Source organism: Helianthus annuus, chromosome 3 (genome assembly GCF_002127325.2).
Source record: "Helianthus annuus cultivar XRQ/B chromosome 3, HanXRQr2.0-SUNRISE, whole genome shotgun sequence".
NCBI classification, from domain to species: Eukaryota; Viridiplantae; Streptophyta; class Magnoliopsida; order Asterales; family Asteraceae; genus Helianthus; species Helianthus annuus.
In genome coordinates, this window is record NC_035435.2 from 17530622 (window position 1) to 17539546 (window position 8925).

Here is an 8925-nt window from a genome sequence, read left to right on the forward strand (position 1 = left end):
TCCAAAGCGTAAGGATTTTCACTTCGAAGTGGGTGAAAAGGTATTACTTAAGGTATCACCCTGGAAGGGGGTGATGCGTTTCGGCAAGAAGGGCAAGCTGAGTCCGAGATACATAGGGCCTTTTGAGGTCATTGAACGAGTCGGATCAGTTGCCTATAAACTGAACTTGCCTGAAGAGCTCAATGGAATTCACAATGTGTTCCACATCTGCAATCTCAAAAAGTGCTTCGCCGATGAATCATTGGTGATTCCACACACGGATGTGCATATAGATGAGAGCTTAAAATTTATAGAAAAACCTTTGTCGATTGAAGATCGACAGGTGAAGAAACTTCGCAGAAAGCACGTACCGATTGTAAAAGTCAAATGGGATGCTCGTAGAGGTCCTGAATATACGTGGGAAGTCGAAGCTACAATGAAAGAAAAGTACCCCTATTTGTTTGAGTAAATCTCGGGTCGAGATTTATTTTAAGGGGGTGAGGATGTAACACCTCGAATTTTGTGTCCAATGATGTGTTAACACGTGTCATTTGTTTACACGTGGCATCTATAATAAATAAAGGACTAATTTTGACAAACCTTGAAGGTATATAAATTCGAGGGTTATAAATGTCAACAAGGGTAAATATACTGTATAGTAACCCTAAATAAATGCTTAAACCTTCAAACGAATAAATCATAAATCGTACGGGAGCGAAACGCGGAAGAAAGTGAGAGATTACGAACTACAGGGGTTAACTGTGTCAACATGTTTAATTATACCTCTGAGTGATCCTTTAACGTTCCCAAGACTTCGTAACAGTATTATACGCTCACTAGAATATACTGTATAAATTCCGCGAAGTTCCGTTTTAAAACGAAAGAGTTATACTCAAATTCGTATGAGAAGGGTTAAAAGCGTCAATAATGAAAGTTAAGGCTTTCTGAACAATTAATAAAATAAACGGGGACTTAATAGCGCGGGTAAATAACACGAGGCCCCTATCGGTAAATAACCGAGGACCAAACCGCAAAGTTACCCCTTCAAACCCGAAAGGTCAGGTAAATCATTACGAAAGATTTCGTTATTAATTACCAGATTCTGTAATCATGACAAAAGATTTAAAATTTCTGAATTATAAACCTCAGGCGGCCCGCGTGAGGTTTAGACTTAAGTTGAGGCGGGCCGCGAGCCACCTCAATTACGCGTCTGAGTTCTTAAACTCAGGCGGCCCGCATTAAAATGGCATGGAACTCCCATGCGGGCCGCGTAGGACGCCCAGATGCAGAAACATTGTAACTACTTGACCTTTGGACCATTTGAACGACCAAACACCAATCAATGAGGCATGGGTGCCCCCTACTCGACCCATAACCCTCTAATACACCTGCCATTCATCCAAGGGCACTTGTAGAGTTGTGTGTAATGATCTTGAGCCATGACATTTGCTATAAATAGCACTAGTAAGTTCATAACATTCATCACACTCAAAAACACATTCTCTGGTCATCTCAAGAGCTAATAAGCATCCTTCTCTGCTCCATATTCAAGTTCTAACTTCTGTAAGTTACCTTGATCATCCGTAGTTCAGTTTATGCTTAGTATTTAGCTAAAAACCAAACCGTCGTAAAAACGGTTTGACTTTAAATTATGTCCATGATGGTTCTGTCTTATGACGAATCAAAGGTGGTTATAAGTTGGTATCAATGGAGGTAATAAACCCCTAAAAGGGTTCCCTCTGATCACCACTCTAACTATGTCAAATATCGAGTCAAACGTGCGGTTAAAAAGTCAACAGAAAGCTATTTTAGCGATTTATGCATAATCGGTAATGTATATGTTATGGAACCTGTTTTGATAATCATAAAACATGATAATAAGTATATAAACTTGTTTGCGCTCGTTTGAATCGATCATTTGCTATATTGACCCGGTTCGGAGCCGAATGTCGCAAAAGTTTGACTTTTGCTTTGACTTCAGTTCTGACCTGTTTTATTGAGGTATAAATATACCTTAGGACTTTCTTAGGATCAGGTCACATGTTGGTATAAACCTCTGTGGTCGGTTCATGAGTTATCCGAGTCTTTTACGTATTTCCGTCATTCGCCTAAAAGTTGACCGTAACGGCCTTTTAAAATTAAAACGAGTATTTCGGACACGTGAACGGACCAAAACCTTGCTTATTAAATTATAAGCATGTCCTTAAAGTTTCGCGTCAATCCGAGGTCTAGAATGAGAGTTATGCTAAAAAGCGCAACTAAAGTAAACTTTAGTAATTAACGGCGCAATTAGCATAACACCTATCTAAACCAAGATTTCGTCATCAAAACTTTTACCCACTGTATTAAAATAATATTTTGGGAATTTTAAAGATTTTTAATAATTTTTACCTTGCTCATAACCTGCGGTTATGGCTACGGTTCGGTTAATACCGAATATGCCCTTTTCGGCCAAAACATGAGTTCTACAAGGTCTTTTGACCCGATTCCAGTTTCTACTGGTTTTAAATAATAAATAAAGTATTTTAAGCTTTATAAGCTGCTCGGGAAACTCAGATTTCCTGTAGAACTCGAAAAGCCCTTTTAAAGTCTTTAAAATGACCAAAAAGCCCCTACGGGCCATAATATTAACTTAAACTCGTTACGGGCGTCACGGAAGGTATCCTACTGATACCACAACCCATTTAAGGCATATTGACTTAGGAAATAAGCGTACGACTCTCATAGTTAACCGTTTCGCCTATTGCGCGCACGGTTCGGCTTATGAAACTAGTTTTCATAATTTAGCCGATACGGGTCAAATAATATCATTTGAACCCCAAAATCCAGAGTGTGAACCATTAACCCATATAAAACAAGTCTCTGAACTTGTTGGGTCAGAATCACACTCCATTCTCGGTTTTCGCCTTTCACGCGATTAAACCATATCTATATATATCGGAACCAACCGGTCTAGGCTACGGCCATTTTAACGACTCGTTAGGATTCCAAGAGGTTAATTAAAACCTTCGTTCCAGATTAGGAGCCCCAGTAAAAGCTATCGGTGATTTAATCCAAATAAGGAAATATACTTGCAAAGGTAAATACTTTAACTTATTTCCCCTATATGGGCTTGGGTTACGGTATATTAATACCGCTTGATTGAGCATTATATAATTCCATCGCTTAGGTGGTTAATTGATTAAATATGATCGGCTCATTTAAACAGTTTTGTTGCTTATAAGCCTTTGGGGGGTTTAATGACCGTTGTCCCGGATATCCTTGGCATCATTTTACGAAATGGCCACGACCATCGACATCTCGGTGTAGGCGTACACCCGGTATAAAGTGTCGACATTAAAAATTAAAAGACGTAGCCGTTGGTTTTTATACTACGGTTTTACGCAAACGTGGTGTGTCTATAAATCTTTAACCCGGCACGACCCGGGCTACTGAACGCATAAAAGAACATGTAAAACGTTCACAAGATTTTATTATAATTTTCCCAAGTTATAAAAGAGTTTGTGCCTTGTGCATTCAAATCAATTTTTAATAAACATTTTCAAATGTGTCAGTTGAATGTATTTACCAGTGTAAACTGACGTATTTTCCCCAAAAAGATTAAGTGCAGGTACCTAAACGTAAATTGGCTGGTATTAGCTCCCTAGCGTCGGGATAAGTCTCGCAAGCTTGATTGCAGTATCTGATGGAACAATACTTTATGTTTATTTACGATCCAATGTGGATATATTCAACCCCTGTAATACATTTTGATATTACAATCAGAGGTTGAAGTTTATATATTTATCTTATGCTTCCGCTGTGCAATATATAATTGTGTGGTTTGACTATATTGTTGCCAACATCGTCACGGTAATCCCCCACCGGGCCCACCGGTGAGACACGTGGAAATCGGGGTGTGACACAAAAACACTATTTTTCCAACATTAGTACTTAAAAAGGGTTAGTTTTATGCCTTAATTGATGTGTTTTATATGTTGCATTTTACACACATCACAAACCGAGCAAAGCAACAGCAAAGGTGAGTTCACGAACTTTCTACAAGGCACGGCCATCCTCCAGAGGTAGGATGCCACTCCACTAATCTTCGCACACATGCCTGTAGGGCCGCGATGCGATGCGATGCGACACGATGCGACGCGATACGGATACTAACCTTCGCACACATGTCTGGGAGACCGCGATACGGGCTAGTAAGCCAGCGAACCAACCGTGAATTCACTCAACTTTGTTGTTGACTCGTTATTACATGCCTTGCAGGTCATTAGGTCCCTAGCTTAAGAAGCTTGCACTGGGAGGTGTGGTCGTTGTGGGAAAACTTATATTAAACTTATGTGTTGCTTCCGCTGTAAACTCAAACTATGTTTTGACACCAATTGTATTGTGGTTGGTTTTATTTACTTAAATACGTTGTTCAATATGATTGGTGGCTATGATCCTGGGCATGTCACGCCTCCAAGGCAGGGGTGGGGGCTTTAGAGGGGTGTGACAGTGGATGTGGGTTGTGATGGTGGTGGTGTGTGGGTGAAGTGTGAGAGAGGTGGTTTGCCAAGGGATGGTTTGCAGATGAGCCAAGCACCCCTATTTATAGCCTATACAGAAGCACGGACACGGCCCCGTGTCCACCCATCTTCTCTTTCTTCTTTAATTGCAGTTTGTCTGCATTAGTTGACCACGACCCCGTGTCCGCTGGGCACGACCCCGTGTGCAGAAGCGTATCTGTACTATCAAGATTTCCTCAGATTCTGCGAATCTTAGAGTTGACCACCGCCCTGTGTCTGCTGGGCACGCCCCCGTGGTGGGTGATAGAAGCTTCTACAGCTTTGTCTTTTCTGCAGACACTTGGGCACGCCCCCGTGCTCACTGAGCACGGGGCGTGTTCAGCCTTCTGTTCTCTTGTTTTTGCTTGGGAAGATGCAAGATGCTATCGGGGGGGGGGGGAGGGAGGGGTCGGGCATGCCACGTTTGTTCTTTTTCTTGTATTTATGTTAGATTTAGCTGCCTTTTTGATTCTTTTGTTCATTTGAGCTCATATAATCTTGAAAATACAAAAGGAAGACAAAAACACACTTTTTCCAACATTAGTACTAAAAAGGGTTAGTTTTATGCCACAATTGATGTAATTTATATGTTGCATTTTGCACACATCAAATACCCCCACACTTGAATCTTTGCTTGTCCTCAAGCATAACTCTTTATAATGTGACTTTTACACTCCCAAATGGAACAGGTAGAAGAAAAGGTTTTTGGGCTTGTCATAGAGTGTCAGGATTTCCAAGATTCTTTATTAAGTTTTATTTTTATTTATTTACTATCCTATTCGTCATGATTTATTTAAAACATTACATAAGATAAATTACTTATTAGGGCATAACATGCCTTTTTAAAATTCCATTTATATACAAGTTCACATACCTCACGGGGGATCACTCAACACTTGGCCGAAGATGTATTTTAGTGAATCACTCGAGAGCGGCATGGAACTTACTCTTACCATAGGCTTGCCAAGCAATCAATCCTCCTCCTTTTTAGCTATACACCTTTGTAAATATCAAGAGGACTTTTGGGGTGAAGGGTTAGGCTTGGGTTAAAGGTAGGTGGTTGGGTTAGTGGTTAGTAGAAAAGGGCGAAACGCGTAAAAAGCGTCGGTTTTCGTAAGACTTTTTATTTTTGTAACTTTTTATTTTGATGAAGCAATTCTTCAAACAAAGTTCTTTTTGGCTTCATCCTCATCATTTTTTTAAGGAAGTCATAAGAAAAACCGAGCTTTTTACTAAAATAAAGGGTTTAAAATAAAAAAGGGTTTTGGTGGGTAAAAGGGTGTTTGTTTTGGGTTAAGAAATGAAAAGGTTTAGGCTCAAAGGGGTTAACTAGGGGGATTTTGGGTAGGTGGTAAAAAAAAGAAAAATAATGGTGTAGAAATAAAAAAAAGGGTTAGTCCTAATGCCTCCATCATTTACTTACTCGGGTTTTAAGTTGGTAAGGACCGGGAATGTATCGTCGTGGCAAGTTCTAGAGTCGTAAGAACCAAGCGGCTATTCACACAAGAAACGAAAAATGAGCATTTAGTTTAAAGATGTGTATTTGTAAGCTCAATAAAGGCTCAAAACTCACTTTTTGTGGGAATGGGTTTTTATGTGATCAAGTATATATAATCAAATTTTAACTAGATTTGTCATGCCGTTTCATAATTTTCTTATGTTGGTTCTTTTTTATCATGATGCTATCGGTTGTAAATTTGTAAAAATATAACCTTTTTAGAACTTGAAATTACCAAATTAAACCTAGATAAGTAAAAGAAAAATTGAAAAATTTTTGAAAAAATTTGGGTGATTAGCGGTTCCAATAGAGTTTTGTGTAAGGCTTGTAATTAGGACTTGCAAGATTCAAGGTTTTAGCATCCCCTCCCCCCTACACTTAAATTACACATTGTCCTCAATGTGTCCCAAAAATAAGCTTTTAGGTTGATTGAATGTGAAAAAAAGGTGTGAAAAAGCAAAAATGTATGTTACTGGGCGTCTGGACACGGCCCCGTGGTGTCCGGGCACGGCTCCTGTTTAGATTGCCAGAAACAGAAATTAGTAAAAAGAAACAGAAGCCTGGGCACGGGGGCGTGTTCAGCGAGCACGCCCCGTGTCCAGTTACCTGAACTGGGCATTTTCTGCAGATGGTTGGGCACAGGGGCGTGTTGAGTGAGCACGGCCCCATGCTGAACTTGCTGTAATGAAGAAAAATTGTCGGGTGGCCCTGTTTTTGTGCATGGGGTGCTGGTTCAAGTTTCCCTTGGTATCCTTCACCATCGCAAGTGTGTTTTATTCCTGAAAATTAAAACTAAACTAGAAAACATAAAATTTAATCTAAACTAAACTAAGGATAGTTCCGCGGAATGCCTCCGTAGTGCGCCACGTTTATAAGGGTCCTTGGCTAGACCCAAAGCCTGGTCATATGTTACCCAAGTGGGATGTTTTGCATCCCATGCTACACCGTCGGAGAGCATCATCCAAACTTGAGTCTATGACCTTCATGTAGTTGACCAGGTCGTCGTCTTCTACTCTTTTTCCAACTCCAAACTTCATTTCTTCGTCCCCAATCCTCAATGTTAGTGTTCCACCATTCATGTCTACCACCGCTTGGGCCGTAGCTAGGAATGGCTTCCAAAGATGAGTGGTACTTCGGTATCTTCCTCCATATCTAGTATGACAAGGTCGGCCGGGAAGACAAATTCGCCTACTTTGACCAATAGATTTTCAGCGACACCTTGTGGATATTTGACGGACCTATCGGCGAGTTGTATGCTCATTTTTGTAGGGCTTATGTTTTCTAGGCCGAGTCGGTTGAACATTGTTGCGGGCATGAGGGTGACGCTAGCCCCGAGATCGGCTAGTGCATTGCGAATGGGGGATTCCCCAATCGAACAAGGAATTGTGAAGCTTCCAGGGTCAATCTTCTATTGCGGGAGTTTGTTGAGTAGTAAGGCGGAGCATTCTTCGCCTAAATTAACTAACTGCAATGATTCAATTTTCCTTTTATGAGTGAGGAAGTCCCTCATAAATTTTGAATATTTAGGCATTTGAGTTAGGACTTCGATAAATGGAATATTAACATGCAATTGTTTTAGTAAATTTTTGAACTTTGCGAATTGCTCATCGGTCTTTTGATGAATTAACCGACCGGGGTATGGAACCGGAGGAGTCTTAGTGGGCTCTTGAATTGGTGGAGAAGCCTTCTCTTGTTGGGGCTTGGGTGGAGTTGTGGTTTGGCTAGATTGGCTTCTTTCAGTTGGCGGTAATGGAGCCTCCTCGGGACCCACGGTACGGTTTCTCAACATGATGAGATGTACTTGCGCCTTTGGGTTGGTTTCGGTATTACTTGGTAACGCGCCTTGTGGTCTCTCAGAGAAATTCTGAGCTATTTGATTTAATTCAATTTTTTAATACTAGCTTGTGGATTTCTAAAATTCGATTCCAATTGTTGAAATGGATCCGAGTTTTTCTTTTCGGTGTCGGAGATGAGGCGAGATACAGTATCTTCAAGCCTTTCTCGTCCACCTTGTTGTTGAGAGAAATTTTGTGACTCGCTTCTTGGTTGTTGAAAGTTTGTTCGTTGGTTTAGATTTTGTTGGTTTCTACCATTGGCGGGTTCTCTCCAACCAAAGTTAGGGTGGTTACGCCATCCTTGGTTGTAGGTACCCGTTGGAGGACCCGATGGCCTAGGTCTATTATAAATGTAGTTTACCGATTCTGTTTGATTATCTACTTCTTTCATACAACTCCAATTTTCATGTGGCCCACCACACCCCTCACAAGTCATGACCGAGGCTGTTTTTGCCATCTCTAGCTTTTTGATTTTTGAAGAAAGGGCCTCGATTTGAGCTTGTAAAGAGGTGCTTTCATCAACCTTATGGGCGCCCGGGGCAATAGATTTATTGCCTCAGGGAGTGTGCCACTGAAAATTGGTTTGAGCAATTTCCTCAATTTGATTTTATATTTCATTTGGGCGACGATTACGTAAAAGTCCCCCGGAGCTAGAGTTAAGTGTTTGTCTTGTGTGTGGCAACAACCCATTATAGAAAGCGGATACTTGTTGCCATACCGCAAGACCGTGATGAGGACACTTTCTTTGTAGCTCCTTGAACGTTTCCCAAGTTTCATATAAGGATTCCTCATCCTCTTGTGAATATGTATTAATTTCAGTCATTAATTTAGCCGTTTTAGCAGGAGGGAAATACTTATATAGAAACTTTTGGGCTAGTTCATCCCAGGTGTTTACCGAGCCAACTGGGAGGGTATTAAGCCAAGCCTTAGCTCGGTCTTTTAGTGAAAATGGAAACATTCGAAGGCGGATGGCATCGTTTGATGCTCCATTGATCCGAAAGGTATCACATATTTCTAAGAAATTAGTAATATGTAGATGGGGATCCTCGTCCGCAAGCCCATGGAAGGTTGC

The 8925-nt window shown here is 40.8% G+C and overlaps 1 non-coding gene across 1 annotated transcript; it reads left to right on the forward strand.

The window, feature by feature from the left end:
* Positions 1-8575: 8575 nt before the first annotated feature.
* Positions 8576-8682, forward strand: LOC118490961. The gene has a single exon (XR_004890186.1). It is a non-coding gene; the product is annotated as a small nucleolar RNA R71 (small nucleolar RNA).
* The last annotated feature ends 243 nt before the right edge of the window (positions 8683-8925 follow it).